Source organism: Acipenser ruthenus, chromosome 17 (assembly GCF_902713425.1).
Source record: "Acipenser ruthenus chromosome 17, fAciRut3.2 maternal haplotype, whole genome shotgun sequence".
Lineage (NCBI taxonomy): Eukaryota > Metazoa > Chordata > Actinopteri > Acipenseriformes > Acipenseridae > Acipenser > Acipenser ruthenus.
Window position 1 is genome coordinate 3,638,828 of NC_081205.1, and position 17,351 is coordinate 3,656,178.

General features: G+C 37.1%; 1 protein-coding gene across 1 annotated transcript in view; it reads left to right on the forward strand.

Moving 5' to 3' along the window:
* The first annotated feature begins 770 nt into the window (after positions 1 to 770).
* The window catches only part of LOC117423345 (BAH and coiled-coil domain-containing protein 1-like), a 91,130-nt gene continuing 74,549 nt past the window's right edge, over positions 771 to 17,351 (forward strand). Inside the window, 1 exon segment of the mRNA XM_058989818.1 lies at positions 771 to 1,805. The gene's annotated coding sequence lies outside the window, so the exon portion shown is untranslated.

A 17,351-nucleotide genomic window follows, 5' to 3' on the forward strand; every position in this document is an offset into this window, starting at 1 on the left:
ACACAAAGTGGTGACGACAGAGCAGCGTCGATTGTTGTGGCTTCAGTTCCCATCCCAGAATACTGTTATGCCATAACCTACTGCCTATATTTTAACAACCCTATGAATGTAAACCAGCAAGACGGGTGAAGAAGGGATAGTTTATTTGAAACACGTGTATAATATATAGTAGAGGCGAATGCTGCCGCTTATAAATTAATAATAGTAAATGCGATTAGACAGTGCCCTTTAAATGCAGGCCTAGTGTTATAAATACGCTTTGTAAATATACCGGTAGCACAATGACGGATTAACTTGATGGTTTTGGCTGATGCAGCCTTTCCCCAATCCCCAGACTGCCACTGTGGCGTCGAAGGGGTTAAAGTGCTGTGACGTCATTTCTCCCGGGGCGGTGACCTTAAAGACAGGGGAAGAGGCTGGCTGAGAACGGAGCTCTTCGCCTTTAAGGGGGCAATAATTAGTGCTTAGTCTTTCGTCAAACGGTATTTTATTTATTTTTGCCAAATGGGTCTAAGGAGTGTTTTCATGGAATGTTGTTAGGAAGTAAAAAAAACGATCTAAGGTAATGCTGCACATTTTGCAAGTAAATAACAAATCGAAACGAGAACGTGTCTGTGTTTTCATTGCCTTTGCAGTTTTTTTTCTTGGTTTGTTTAGAGGTCTGCAAAGAACAAAAGGCTTGGCCTCTATGGAAGCGAAACGCCACTAACGGGGTAAAAATGCAGAGCTATTTTTGAAAAAGCCTGACCATGCGTATTCGTTTTGATTTTACCAGTGTCTCTCTGCGGCCTTGGCCGCCTTTTCGGTGGAGTTTAAACTGAACGGCTAATCTAAAATAAACCAAAAACTGCGTCTTGCAGTTTTTGCAGAAACTGAGGAATGCGCAAAAGTAGTTTTTTCTTCGTATACCGGACGTATTTTTAACTTCAAAGTGCGAGTGGAGTTGTGTAGAAAGGGCGCGGGTGTAATCTTTTGTTCAATACACAACGGAGGTAAAATGTGCCATTAAAAAAAAAAAAAAGTATTAGAAAATGTGGGGTGGGGGCGGACGGAATACCGGCGACTACATTTTAAAAGCTTGCGACCGGAAAGGAAAGGGGCTCTGTTTTTGCGTTCAGCCACGCAGGCCCTTAAAGTTGTAGGTCACTCAAAACAATTAATAATGAATTTAAAAAAGGGGGGCTAGGTCCACTGTCGTCTTCTACTTCTTGTGTCCCCCCTCCCCTCCTCCATTTGAAAAAGAGAAACAAGATTGCCAAGAAGCAGTGGCGTGTTGGTTGAGGAGAACAGATTAGATGTCGCTTGCCTCTCCGTCAATTCTGTGTTTAATATCACTGGGCTCCATTGTGGGAGAAGCAGACGCGTCATCCTGCCATAAATTTGTGATTATAGAGCTTCCAACAGGCTCTCCACTCTAGTTGATCGGATTTGCTCAATGCAAGGCAGTGGGGATTGGTGTTCAAGTGAAAACACGAACAGATAAGGAACGAGACAGACACAAAAATAAGACTTTTTTTTTTTTTTTTTGCTTTCTTATTCCAAAGTCTGGGCGTTCAGAATAAACAGAAAACATACAAACGCAGTGCTCCATTGATCTGGATTTCACGGCATCCACCCTCGGCTAATAAAAGGGGCAGAATTAAAACTTAACCCAATTTCTTTTTCTACTTTTTTTTTTCTTTTTTGTTTTTGTAACTCTAGTGGATTTCTATTGTACGTGTTATTGATTTCTTCCCCCACCTCGCTAATTCACCCGGATTTATATATATTTTCTCCCCCCCAGTCAAGGATTACTTATTTTGTAGGTAGGTGGGTGTTTTTTTCTAGTGTCTCATTTTAAAAATATAATAATTAAAATTATGTTGATAAAACAATATATTAATGTAGACGCATGCTTTACAAAATGTATGTTTAGATTTCAATGATTTTTTTTTTTTTAAAGCCATGAATTTATTTTAGAAGACATTTGCCTGTACCTCGGTAATCTACAAGAAACGATGAGTTTGTATGTGGAAGTATATTAGTAGTCGTATTTGCATTATGTTGCTGTACTGTTTAACAATAATAATAAATATATACAAATAAAATCCTTAAATGAAAATTAATATCAAATTTTACTTTTAATTATTAGTCCGCATGCTATATAGAAAAAACTGGATATGTGTGGCATGCTGTCTATTTTAATCTTGAAGCTGGGGTTACGTTTAATTGTTGCCAAACGTGCAGTGCAAACGCATTCATAAAACTGGCACAAAGCTATTAAAATGGAAAAAAATTGTGTTCTCCGAAAGAAAAAGCGTCGCCCTGGAATAAAAAATTATGGCTATTTGGTAAATTCAAACAAATAAAAGAAATCGAGAACGCAGGTTAACACCCGAGCGCTGCAAAACTTAAAAAAAAAATTCACACAGGTTTATTATTATTATTTTAAATGTATTAATCTGACACGTCTCGCAAAGCCAGGTATGAATACGACACGTATTTATATTCAGATGTTTGGAACGAGGTTGGTCATGTATTTGTAGGTGTTATTTCAAGCATTTTAGAAAATGTGCTTAGTGGAGCGGATGCAAATATAAAACCAGCTTCTTGTAGTCACAGCCTGGGTCATTTTTAAAGAAAATACATTCGCAGTACACGACTTATGGCAATAAATGCAAAAGCTAGGAGTTCCACGGGTTATGCAGTCTGCATTTATGCAAACCAAACATACAAATGCATGTACTCCACAATCTGATGCATTATGGCTTCATTTGTCCACAATACCTATATATGTGTGTGTATAAATGCAACATAACGGGATGGATTGCATCGAGTTTGAAGCACTGGACATTTTTAAAGGTGTTTTTTTTTTTTTTTTGTAATTTCGAAACGTATGTATTTGCACATTATGTTTTAATCCAAACTCAGTTTAGAATCAAGCGTCGCTCCAGCTTGGGTGTTTTATCGGCAATAACAAAGTCGTTAGGCAGAACAATAGGGGTTTCAAGGGGTTGCCGGGAAAGGAAGATTAAAAAGTAAAACGTGGTGTTTTGGGGTTTTTTTTTTTTTTTTCTATTTCGTATGCGTTTCAAATAACGCGTTAGATTTTTTTTTTTCATTTTAGTTTTTTTTTTACTGAGAGTTGCTTCTTTATAATCAACTTTATCGGTCACAAGTCACAACTCAAGGGATAACTCGACGATATTTGTTACAATGCAAGTCACTGAGTTGTAAAATCAGGAGAACCAGGGAGGCAGCCGGGGAATGGAGTTTTTGCATCCGACGAGATTGCGCTGTATGCGAAGAAGGAGTCTGCTTCTCTCTCGCTATCGGATCCTGTAGGGATTATACGGTAGAAAAATGCTTTTGAGTGTAAAAAATGCATTTTCGCAAATGCATTTATTCATTTATATATATATATATATATATATATATATATATATATATATATATATATATATATATATATATATATATATATATATATACACACACACACCTGGGGGACAAGGCAATAACCCAACACTACAATACCATGTTTTACGTGTATACGATAATGGTTCATTCTGTTAAATAAACACATTTGTCAGTTTATACAGTAAGTGTTCTGTTCGGTCAAACAAAATTATGACGTGGAGCGGAGCAAAAACAAAACAAACAGTGACAGCAGTATAATTAATTAAGAAGAAAAAAAGACAAAAAAATAAACGTTTTAATCAAAACATCGCATGAGAAGAGAGCCACCAGTGGTGGAATTAAAAAAAATAAAAACTGGTATGTTTGTATGAAGGTATGTTTAACGTTTTTTCAAAAGCTACCCAAAACGAGCGTTGTACATCTGAAAATGAGTTTTATTTTCTCGTTATGATACCGAAGCACACTGATTTGAATATGATCAAGCATAAAACAATTGAACTGCTTATCGTGCAAGGACACAATGTGTTGTACCCTGTCACGTCATTTCTTTATTTCTTTCTGTAAGCCAATTAAAATAGAAGGCATTGGTTTCTTGATTAGTGGTTTAATTGTGGTCCTTTGTGGCAAATCTCAGATCAGATAAGATTATACACTGTGTAAGCACTTAAATACGGTCAATTGTATTCTAGTTTCTTTATTAGTTTCTTACATTTCTATATAAGAATGATGCAGCCCTTTAAAAAGTAATCCGCAAAGGCATACGGAGCGTATTTTAAAAGATGGGCTTAATAGTTTTTATTTTTATTTTATGTTATGTATATAGGTAAATAAAAAACGTCTTCGTTGGTTAAGTGGACTCTTAATAAAACCGAAGTGTGTTTTAAAAAGTTTGATGACGAAGCAAGCAGGAAACTTGACGGTTTTGTTCTTTGAATGTGCCCAAGATCCAGGGGCGCGCGTTGGAACTCCCAGCCGAGTTCAGAGCCCCTATCCCGGGGTTAAAATTTAACATTCTAGACCTTGCAAGCCTGCTATTACAAACATTGGAGGAGAAACTCAGAGAATGCAGCAGACACCGAAAGAGCGTACTTCAATATAAATTAGCTGTACATACTTCCTCTGTTCCATAGTTTATTTAAACAAATTGCACAATGGTATCACATTAAAAACGTACCGTAAACATACACTGAATTGATTGTGTTTTCAGCCTCTATATGGACTTCCTGTTTGCCCTGATAATTAATAATTAACAGCATATAGCATGCAATAAACCACTCCTGCTTACACATTAACTAGTCTGACACGTTTCTGATAAGTTTATTTTATTTCGTTTGGTTTTTGTTTTGCTTTGGGTCAAGGTTTTTCTTTTATAATGTAAGGTACACATACCAGCAAAACGTATCCCGTATAAACTGTATTTCCTACATTTCTTTTATTGGACTTTAATGAGATGAACCTTCCTTACTCCTAATCATAAATGATTACCACTACAGCGTTTTCCCAACTCCTAATATTTTACCATGCACAGAAAGAGATAATTAACTTATGTGCTAGCATGTTGCCAATAATTTACAAAACCATTGTGACAACAGCAGTGGAAGCTTAACTGATTTCAATATATTTTTTATTTTATTTAATGTCACTCGAATCCCCGAATCCCATTGCTGACAGTATTATTTAATTCAGCTGCCGCGCAAGCCTCTTTGTTTATGATGCTTTTAAAGCAAAACCCTTAAGATTTCACTGTGATCCCCCCCCCCCCCCCCTCCCACAACCCCCATTTCAATGTCTCTGTGCTTTTATGCCTGCAACTCAATAGATCGAGTCGTTCTTTGTCCCTGTTTAATCCTTGTGTCTTTCTATGGGTTAAATTATTTTTATACTCCAAGACATCACCGCCCCCCCCCCCCCCCCCCCCCCCCCCCCCCCGAGAAAACACCTTCCAAAAAATACAATATGTTGCAGCAAGGAAAGAAAATACACACACACACCTTGCGCTCATTTAAGAAGTGGTTAAGTTACGTGAATTAGTTTATGACATATATATTGACACCCTAACAGAAATAACACTGCAGTATTTTGAGCGCATTAACTTTGCATAATTATGCGATGCAATTTAAAAAGTTTTTGTTTTCCAAACGACAGCATCGTACTGCATGTTTCTGTAAGTGCTATCAAATCTTTCATACTGCAACCACCACGCTTGCAACACCCCTTCTCAGCTATTGAAATAGATCTGCACTATATTCATCTTGTGCAAAACACATTTGTTTTCAGATATTATGACATTGTATTATTAATGGTCACATTAACAGACTTATACATGTAAATATATGCCAGATCTGTTTTGTGCAACACATGCAAGAGAGTAAATCATTGTCTTTAAATTGGACCTCCATCATTATTCTCTTAAAATCTTTTTTTTTTTAATGATTTTATAGCAGTCTCCAATGAAATGCCTCTCTGCAGAAATAGGGTTCCTGTTGGTTCCAATCTTATCACCCTGCGTGGAACCCGTATTACCTCCATTAGCCTTATGTTCTCTTGGTTCTATTAAGAAGAATCGTTGTTAAAGAACAGAAGGTTGCATTGAACGACTTCACTATAGAACCATTAGGGGGTCTCATAATTCGATGCTTTATATCTGGAAATTATTACATCCAATGGAAACGTGGCTCCTCTGGATCAAATGGTTGTATTTAGAACCCATATTACTGACTCCTTTATTATTCAATAAGGGTTCCACTGAAAGAACGACAGAACTAAATGGTTTCTTAGTGAGATCTTTATCCTTCACCCTTAAATAAAACCAAAAAAAGGATGCACGAAGAGGTATACGAGAAACAGGTGAAAGTTCAATTGCTGTCTTTAGCACTGTAACCTTAATATCACACACGGGTGTTTCTTGACTCAGAGACGTGAGCATGGGATCGTTTCTAAACGGGACGCACTCTTGCTAAGTCTCAATAACGTCTCTTCCTTGTTTCGTCTCGTTTATTTGTTCCCTACATTTCGAGCCCTGTTTAGTTTTACGTTTATCTTTTTCAATTAAATGGGTCGTAATGAAGGAGGCCTGCCCATGGTGTGTGCCATTTACGAGAGCGCGGCCAGGGCTCTAATTGAACCCAGATGGGTGCCCCTATCGATAACCCCGCACAATAAAGGCTCTGAATTAAAGTGCCGAGTGTAAACACGTCCGATTGCATTTAGCTGCAAATTACAAATCGCATTTCGGCTGTACCTTTCCCCTGGAAGACTGATGCGTGTTTAATTCTATACATGTATGTGACTGGAATTAGCTTAGTCATTCTTTGCTATTAACATGCAGTACTGGATTCCACATTCAATTCTGAGCATTGTGCATTGATAGAAAAACCCAACTAACAATAATAATAATAATAATAATAATAATAATAATAATAATAATAATAATAATAATAATAATAATAACCGCTATTGTTGTTTATTGTTATGTATTTACGTATTTTATAACTATGTTTTATCTTTATAAAAGTGATTATCTCTTAAGCTATAGGGCCTATAGTTCGTTTTAAGATACTTTGTACTTCTGTCCTTTACGAGTAAAAGTGATTTACCAGTACAATAACCAAACCTGATATGTTTAGACATTTGAATTCGCTCAATGAATAACCTAAATAAATAACCTGCATTATTATTATTATTATTATTATTATTATTATTATTATTATTATTATTATTATTATTAGCAGTTGTATTGGTGTTTTACACAAAATCTATTTTATTTAGCGTTTGTGATGCTTATTTAAAAATAAAACAAAAAAAAACACGTGGCTTTTTGGGGGAAGAAAACAATCAATCATTATTTAGAATATATGCTGATAAAAGAACCTGTCGTAGTATTATTATTTCAAATAATCCCAGCTCGTGTTGCTGTTATAACTTTTCACAACATTGCGTTTGATATGATCATGGACTTCCAGTGTGTGTGTGTGTGTTTATTTTTCAAAATGAAACAAAACTTTAATTTTACAAAGCTCCTGATAAATGAAGGAGCGCCGTTTGAGATATTTCATACACACATACACAGATTAGTTGCACATTAACAGTTTAATTTTTCATTTTCTCTCTGCAAAAAATGGTGCAAACTAAGCTGGGTGAATACTGTGTGAAATGGCCCGAAAGACTCTGAAACGCTGCAAACCATCAATATATGTAGCAGCAAGTACATAATAATCCACACACAAACCTATCTATCTATCTATTGTAATGAATGAATTAAACCTAGCCCCTTTAAATTTTTTTTTTTTTTAACAACCGAGGCGCTAATCCCTGAACATGTTTCCAGTTTCAGTTTGACTGATGACACTCCAGACAAGGAGCTGGCTGTATATACACAATTGCATTAGTCAAACACACAATGTACACCCATCCAAAAAAGTGCATTCCGCCATTCCCCGTGATCACGCAGCCGATTGGAGAGATTGCTCGCCGTGGACTGTGGTCAGCACCCGTACCTTTAAATCAAGCAGTCGATTAAAAAGAACTCCAAGAAAATATATATATATATATAGACAAACACACACACACAATAATTGTCAATAAGTGCAGCAGGATGTTAACAATTTTCCAGAGACATTTATAACACTTATCATTTTAAACTTGTTTTTTTAATGTATTTTTTTTTTTTTAATTAAAATAAAACATGCTCCTCATCGCGTGTTATCTCGACCATGGTGTGTAAATACAGTCACAGTAATTGAATTGCACTATTTCTTTATCTTGCAATAATAAGGGAGTGGAAATCTTAGATTGCCTCTTGTCTCCTCGACTGTACAGCAGCTGCATGGGGAATATTTTACTACAGTTTTATTGAAAGGACGTCATTAATTAGGTTGCCTATATACATTTGGAAAACTTACCCACGTTTAGGACAGACTCCCCTTGTCTGGATATTTTCACGAAGTACATATACCCCCCCCCCCCCCCCTCCCAAAAAAACAACCCATATTTATTTATCAATCTATTTGTCAAATGACCATTTCGATCTATATCTATCTGCCCCTCTCTCATTTACGATAAAGCATAATCGATAGTTCATAACCTTGCTGATCTTTTATTCCAAATGCTTTTAAAACATATTTGAAAGCGTATTTTTTTTATTTCTGAGATGGAATCGCGCTTAATAATAGCCTATTTAAAATCAAATTTGGGGTTTTATTTAGCTTGGCCTATATGCAATAATGTAAGACCAGGGCAGCGAATAACAGTTCATAAAATTGGGAAATATACCTCACGTTTAACTTGTATTATTAATATTCTTACAAATCCATTTTGATTTCTTATAAAAAAAAGAAATGTCTGGCACTACTCTAGTGTAATTTATTAATTGAAATGTAAGGTATAAAACAATTGTTGTTGTTGTCTTTATCTCGAGGGACACTCGTTCGAATTGACATATTGTGAATATATTAAATGAATGCATTGTGAGCATTGTGCACATGCATTATAACAGAAAATACGCAAACGTCTCATAATTATTATAAATTATCCTCAACGTGTCTAATTAATGTCGACAAGTTACTTATCAAGTTTGTATAGTCTAAATAGCCATACAGCTATGGGGTACATGCATATATCTATACGAGTCTCAGGCTGCTGGACCCGCGCTGCCTCGGATGAATAAAGCGATGCCTGCTCAATGATTGGGTTTTGCAGCCCCTCAGCCTGCGCTGGTGACAAATTCCCTGTTCCGGTAGTTGCATGTGGGTGGAAGATGGAAGGCAAGTGTCAATCAGAGACGTTTCATTGATCAGGGACAATCCTCTTCGCGGGACAGCCCTTCTTCAAGAGCAATCAGTCACTCGGCATTAATTATCCCCCCCTGTCCCTCCGCACGGCAACTGCTGGGGCAGGGGAACTGAGAGAGAAACAGAGGCGCAGCGTGTGTCTGAGTGTGTGTGTGTGTGTGTGTGTGTAATTGTGAACGTGTTTGTGCAGGAGTGCGAACGTATAAGTGTGTGTTTGGCATCTACATTTGGGCTAAAAAAATACATTTAAAAAGACTCCCTATACGATCCACACTACTGTGTGAGGACGTCCCCCATTGCAGAAACCAATCCCCCCCCCCCCCCCCAATATCCTCACCATATGTATGTAAGTACTTACTTACCATATTGACCATGTGTGTTCTTAGTATATAAATAAGAAAATAACATTTGGTAGGACTTTTCTAATATTTTTTTTCCCTCTGTCAGTGGCCAACCACTATTTCCTTATTGTTTATTTATTGTTTTTGTAGCCTAGCTAGTATAGCAGACTCAACAATTACACTATGATGGTGATGATGGTGGGTTACTCCCTCAAGTTTAGAAATCCTATTCCATGAACACGTGGGCTTGCATTTTACACTTGTCAACAGCTCTCATCCAACACTTACCCTGTAAAACCAGGAGACTTGTGTGTCAACCGACCAGCATGCAGATTAGGGAAAACCGGCCAGTGTAAAGAAAACTATGAACATTGCACTTTCTTTTCACAAAGATGCTGAGCGGGTCGCTAAACTGTAAAGAACCCTTTCAACTTGATCAAGCAACAACAGCATAAAACACTATGTAGTCACTTTTACACCGTGGTGTGGTAAAGTAAAAACACGGCTAGCCCGGCATTATCCAAATCAGGTTAGGCTGTTGTATACCCTCCAAGAACCTTCAAGGGTTTGTATCAGGAGCCGACCGTGACGTTTAAGATTGGGGTCACGGCCTGTTGACGTTCACATCACTGGCACTGTCGCTTTAACATTAAGATATACATAAGAAATATTAACGCGAGTCTCTTAATCCAACACTTTCAGGCCGTTATTTAAATAAACGTTAAACGAAAATGTGAAACCAAGTCTTGCGAACTTCGTGAATATCCGAGCGAGGCGATCTCAGGTTACAGACAGAGACTCGAGCTGTAGATTGCCAGTTGGCACCGAATATAAATTCGTATTTAAAATGATATATATAAGAACAGTGGAAGAATATCAGGAAACAACAAAGCAAGTGTGTTATGGAGTTGTTCTGACTGCAGCGTGAAAACAAAAAGCGCAAAAGAAAAAAGAAAAACCCACGACCAATAGATTAGTCTAGAGTATTTGAAACGCTCTTTATGTTTTATGATAGGAGTGTTATTTAATTCATTATGAAAACAACGAATCCCCCGGGCTTACATGTTTTACTTCTGTCATATTATGTATGGAAATTCAAAACAACTTTTTTTTTAAAGCAAGTTTACTCTAAGTCACGCCAACCGTAGCATGCATAACTATTACTACATCTACAAATTATTATTATTATTAATAATAATAATAATAATAATAATAATAATAATAATAATAATAATAATAATAATAATATTAAAAAAAATGTTACAAAACAGCAATGCTTTAGTGTGAGGACAATACTGTTTGTATTGAGTATTATTGTCTCAATAATAATAATTTCTATGAACATAATATTACAGGGTGGGTCTGTATTTAACAATAACAAAGCGCCAGAACAATAAACACAACGCCTAGGTGCAGCAAAGGACCCCCGGTTGCGATCTCCCTTTGTCTTGTTCTCTTTGCCAGCGGATGTACCTCAATTGAACGTGTTCTTCCACCGTACTGAAAAATCCATTCTGTCCTTTTCCCGAGAAATATTATATATTCCATCCGGTTACCCACATTTGTCACTTTTCTACTTTATGATATCTTCTTCTTCTTCTTCTTCTTCTTCTTCCTCTTCTTCGTTTAGTAACACAGTAGCTTAGCAATTAGAATTTCCGAATTGTATTTTAAGCAGTACGATTTTGCTCGCAACCATAATATGATATGGTAATTTGCAATAAAAAAAATACTGAGCATCGATTCATCTTGTAATGTGAGGAAACGTATTCACCTCTCCGCGCTTGACCGCGTCACGTGGCCATGTCCTTCTTCAATCACGAAACCTAGCTTTTTTTTTTTTTTTTTTTTTACAGTGCCGTAAGTTACGTGTAATAGCAGCAGCTTAACATGTATTTTATTTTCAGGTCATTTTTCCCTATTTCTTTATCCAGCTAACTGACACCTCATTATTGCATCGTCTTAACCCGTTATCTGCCCTTGATATTTAAAACCAACATATAATTGTCTCGCTTTTTTTCCCCCTATTGCCTTTGATTCAACTCCCGATTCGGTAACTCTTGACTCATTTTGGCTCGAGGGCCAATCGGGTATGCCTGGGGGACGCCTTGAAACAGCGCCTCCTTATCTCCTTTCATCAGCCAACCTGGGGTCGCCTTGAAACCGCAGGGCCAGTAATTGCTTTTTCAGGCAGTCCTGTGCGGACTGGCCAGCAGCCAATCAGAGCCTTGTTTACACTCTGTGATTGACAGTGTTCTTGCAGCCTCCCAACCAATCAAAGGCAGCTGAGGGGACACTGAGAGTTTTAACTCGTTGCGTCCCACACACACACGCACAAAAAAGTATATTAAATATTTCTTTTTTACATATATAACCGAATAAGCGAAATGCACGTCGAGAACAGAAAATGCAAGCAGACAACAACCAGATGTAAACGACAAGATCTAAGTAATGCAAAAACATTATTATGCTACCAAAAATGTAAATACAAAAATGAATTACATTGGAGGAGGGGCTGTCTAGTAATGGCACGCTGTACCGGCTGTACGAAGGACGTACAAGTCAGTTGAGATTACCGCCTTTTGCAACCTCAAGTGCAATTATCCCAAAGAAAGCTGATTACAGACAGACTTGCGGTATTGAATGGGTAGGATGTGAAGTAATTACCTATTTTAAAAAATGCATTCACGGTACAGCACAATATGACTTTTTATTTGGGCAATTACTACTTTGTGAATTCATATCAAAGGTTCCATTTTTGGATGTCCATGGCTCTTTTAAAGCCAGGTACAATCTATTGCATGTTAGTCAAACAGTATTTAATTCAGAACTCCGTCATAAAGCTTTGTGAAGAAGGCCACGGCCTCACAAAAGAAGTGCAGCTCTCCCAAGTGTGGGTTGATCTCCGTGTCTCTCAGTGGAGATAATGAATGCATATATACAATCTCATTAGGTAGAATGCATATAAAAAGTCAATAAAGTATAGTTGGTGTGATTGCATTAATCTGAATTGCTTTTACTGGCAAGGCTTCATTATTATTATTATTATTTATTTCTTAGCAGACGCCCTTATCCAGGGCGACTTACAATCGCAAGCAAATACAAATACATTCAAGTGTTACAATATAAGTCATACAATAAGAACAAGAAATACAATAATTCTCAAGTGTGACAAACCACAATTCAATAATACAGCAGATAATAGTGAAAGTTACATCAGGATATGATTAAGTAGTGATAGTTACATCAGGATATGATTAAGTACAAAATACTACAGATTAAACACTTGGGAGATTACAATATTCTGAGGTACAGGATTAAATGCAGTAAAATAGGGGGCAGATAAGAGCAAAATAAAGCATATTTAAATGAAGGGTGATAGTGTCCCAGGATACAACAGAGGAGTTCTACAGGTGCTGTTTGAAGAGGTGAGTCTTAAGGAGGCGCCGGAATGTGGTCAGGGACTGGGCAGTCCTGACATCTGTAGGAAGGTCGTTCCACCACTGCGGAGCAAGGGTGGAGAAGGAGCGGGCTCGGGAGGCAGGGGAGCGTAGCGGAGGTAGAGCCAGTCTTCTAGTGCAGGCGGAGCGGAGAGGTCGAGTGGGGGTGTAGGGAGAGATGAGGGTCTGGAGGTAGCTGGGTGCAGTCTGATCAAGGCATCTGTAGGCTAGTACAAGAGTCTTGAACTGGATGCGAGCGGTGATCGGGAGCCAGTGGAGCGAGCGGAGTAGTGGAGTAGCGTGGGCGAAGCGAGGTAGAGAGAACACCAGGCGAGCAGCAGAGTTCTGGATGAGCTGGAGCGGACGGGTGGCGGACGCAGGGAGGCCAGCCAGGAGGGAGTTGCAGTAGTCTAGGCGGGAGAGTACCAGGGCCTGGACCAGGAGCTGGGTAGCATAGTTTCAAACTACGATGCATTCCATGTAATCTCATTACTGGTTAAATGCATTATTATATTAGGGGGAAAAAAACCAAACAAAAAAAAACTATAAAAGTTTGCACCTTGTCATAGTGGAGCCATCTAGGTAAAGTACCTTGCTCAAGGGTACAGCAGCAGTGCCCCCCACCTGGGGTTGAACCCACGACCCTCCGGTGAAGAGTCCAGAGCCCTAACCACTACTCCACACTGCTGCATTTAAAATGCCCTTGTTTTACACCTGCATGAATGAAGTTTTCAGTAGCCATTCTGTGTGTGTGGCAGATGCATGGTGATGGTTTAGCATTCTGCTGCTATAGACATTCTCACTGGTTACTGGTTGCCCCCTGGGCATCCTTACAAACGACACTACAGCACCTCCTGAGGGGGTTTACCAATACAATACTTAAATAAAATAAAAATAAAAAAAACAATTAAAAATGATTGCAACGTAACGTATTACACAGAATGATCTCTACAGATGCTTAAATGACTAAATCGGTGAAATCTAAAGAAAAAAATAATAATTTCAAGGGTTATAAGTTCCTTAGGCCAATAGTTCGCTATAAACACACCGGCAACGTGCACACCCTATTTGCACCACGTGAGCGGCTCACGAATACTGTTCCTTTAAAATCTGCGCAGGGCCAGTTGCGCAATGGGAAAGCTTGAATTGGGCGCCCGGCACTCTGACTAGTTTACTCCAGTTGATCAGCTATTGGTTCAGCGCAGCAGCCAATCAAGAGGCCTGTTTACCCGTGGGCAAGAAACACGAGCTCATTAGCAAGCAGGGATCCGGCCAATGGGCGAGCGTGTTTACCCCCCAGAGTTGAGTGGCACGAGCTGATCAGGGTAGAGAGAGAGAGAGAGAGAGAGAGAGAGAGAGAGAGATGGATGGATGGATGGATGGAGAGCAAAAAAAAAAAGAGTGAGAGAGAGAGAGAGACTGTTTGTATGACTGAGCTTGGTTTCAATAGTGGCTGTAACTCTAGTGTCTCTCTAAACAACGACAACTGCACAATGAACGTAACCCAATAGGATATAACCATTTCCACATGATTTTTATATTTGGTTTATAAAATACAAATAATAATAACAATCACTTGTTGTTATGCAAGGAATAACTTACCAGTAAGTAATTTATTTATTTATTGTGTATTTAAGATGTGTGCAATACATACATTTTTTTATATTACGACCTTTTTTCTATAGTATAATCTTGTTTTTGTTGTTAATAAAATTGCCTAAGTTTTGCTATGCGAGCAGTACTCCGCTGGCTTTGTCACTGGTTGTTGCTTTTGATCTTTCTCCAGTTTATGCATATAAATGGTTATTATGTTCCCTGTTTTATTTTTGGTTGCTGTTACTAAAATGTATTTTCTAAACTTTAAAAAAAACGTGGCGTTTTTATTGCTGGTTAGCAAACACGATTTTCAAAACTACACCTATTGCATTTGTAAAATAGGCAGTCAAATATAAGGCTTTGTTTGGGATCACTTGATTGACTTAGCGATCGCAGTTTATTTGAGAAATACCAACATTAAAAAATCTATACATTCCATATACACCCATTTATATGTCGTGCATGCGTCATTTGTTTTATACTAATAATAATAATAATAATAATAATAATAATAATAATAATAATAATATACATTATAATATATAATCGTTGTGGAATGTAATTAGTGGAGTCATCGTTTATCATTTCAACAATTAGCACACGTTTACTGAAGGTTTTTGAAGTGAAAATGAGTGACTAATAATAATAATAAGTGATGCTAATTATAACAATAATCGTATTATTAATATGGTCAATATTAAATAGAAATGATTTAATGCAAAAAATGTGAACGTGTTTATAACCTGGCCATTGCAACGTTTTTTCTATCCTACTTTTTGAAATAACATCTGCAGTTGATGAACAATCAGTGTGCTATTTGTTTCTGTCGAAAAAGAACAAAGCAAGCCATTACAGTTTCTGTTGAAATATATAGTTGTTTGTTTAATAATAGCTTTGGTTATTCTTTATCTCCTGAACTAGATTTTGTCTTAAGATTTTCATTTTCAGCCGGAAATGGCCACCAGCAAGTGTTCCTGAAGGTTTCCGACGTACAGCGGTGTGTTTACAGTTTTCAATCCGGGTTTGGTGTGGTTTAGTCCGGCCGCTTTAGCCGTGATCAGTCGGTTTTACACATCGTGCCGCGATACGGAAAATAAACTTCATTTATGAACCTCGCTTTGGTTGAAGATTAAAATTTGCACCAAGCCACGATTCGCATTGTGTTTTTGGCTTGTTCGACAACTTTATACTACAGTGAGGTCTTTTTTTCTCCATAAAGGACAATTCATTTCAGGCATTGCTTTGTCTAGGATGCGATCGGAATGCACTACTCATTTATCATTCAGTATTTTGCATGCCGGGCACAAATAACTGCAGATTTATTTTTTTTATTGAAATGTTTTATATTCCGAAGGTCTTCTCCTACAGTCTCAAGTGTTTAGAAGGCAGCATTTTTTTTTGTCTTTAGCGAATTTCTTACCATTGTCTAGCTGCTGTAAAAAGGCACACATTGCACTCCATTAAGAGGTCCTCAGCCTACAGCCTTCGCTCGCGTGTTAATCTTTCGCATTCCAGTTGCTTTCTGTAAAATGAAAACAGTCTACTGTTCTTGTAGTTTTTATTAAAATATAAATTAAAACATTGTTGTCATATTTATATTGCATTCTTGAAAAAAAACGAAATGGTTTGCTGTTTTGTACTGCAGTCAGTACTTACAAACCTTACAAACACGTACTTTAATATTCAGAATATGTTTAATTTCAGATATTTACTAATGAAAAACATTACAATGCTTTACCGTATTTCATTGTGATGCCATATATATATATATATATATATATATATATATATATATATATATATATAATAAAAGTAGAACGGTTTTGTAGCATTTTATATAGGCATGTATGTATATGTGTGTATATATATATATGTGTATATATATATAATATATATATATATATATACATACATGCCTATATAAAATGCTGCATTTTAAACCAGATAGTAAGATAGTATCCATCTCGAATATAATTGTAGGAAATACAGAATAGGCGTGTGTATGTTGATATGCATGTATGTATTATTTGTGTACATATTACTGTCTGTACAGGTATACGGTACATGCATGTCAGCAGTATGTGAATAATGTATTGGTGTATGGTTTATACCAGTTGTCTTACAAAATGTTCATCGCATTGAAATACATTTACTTTATCAGCGTTTAGGTACCCCGTTTGATACAGAGGCCTACATAACTAATATGATTGCAGGAATATAACTAGCTTTGTCTTCTTTAAATAATACAAAAAACAAACATTTACTCCGTGTGCCATTAGCATTCCAAGAGAAGTTAAAAGCAGACTAACACTCCCACACAAAAACGCTGAAGACAACCCCGATGGGTGGAACTCGCCACAAACACAGACACGATTACAACAGAAATACGTGGCTTATACGTACAGTCGTGTGAATAAAATGCAAACAATTTGTGTTGTGCTGGTACAACAAAATGTAACACAACTTATTTTTTTCTACTGTACTGACACTGTACAGAAACACTAGGCGGTCCTGTGACTTCTGTAAACATTGCAATTATCATTATTATTTTAATTTTCTTATCAGAGATTATGTGATAATACTGGGGTTCACCACTACCTTCCTCTAAAGCGACATTCATTTGTGGAAGCGACTGAAAACTAGACAATACAGGGGGAAAAATATAACACACTTATTTATTTATTTATTTTTATTGAGAGATATATAGTTTACCAAGAGTTTGCATGTATGCACTTTACTTTGTTTAAAGTACCGCTTGATGAATATATCGCCAGTTTTAAATTGTA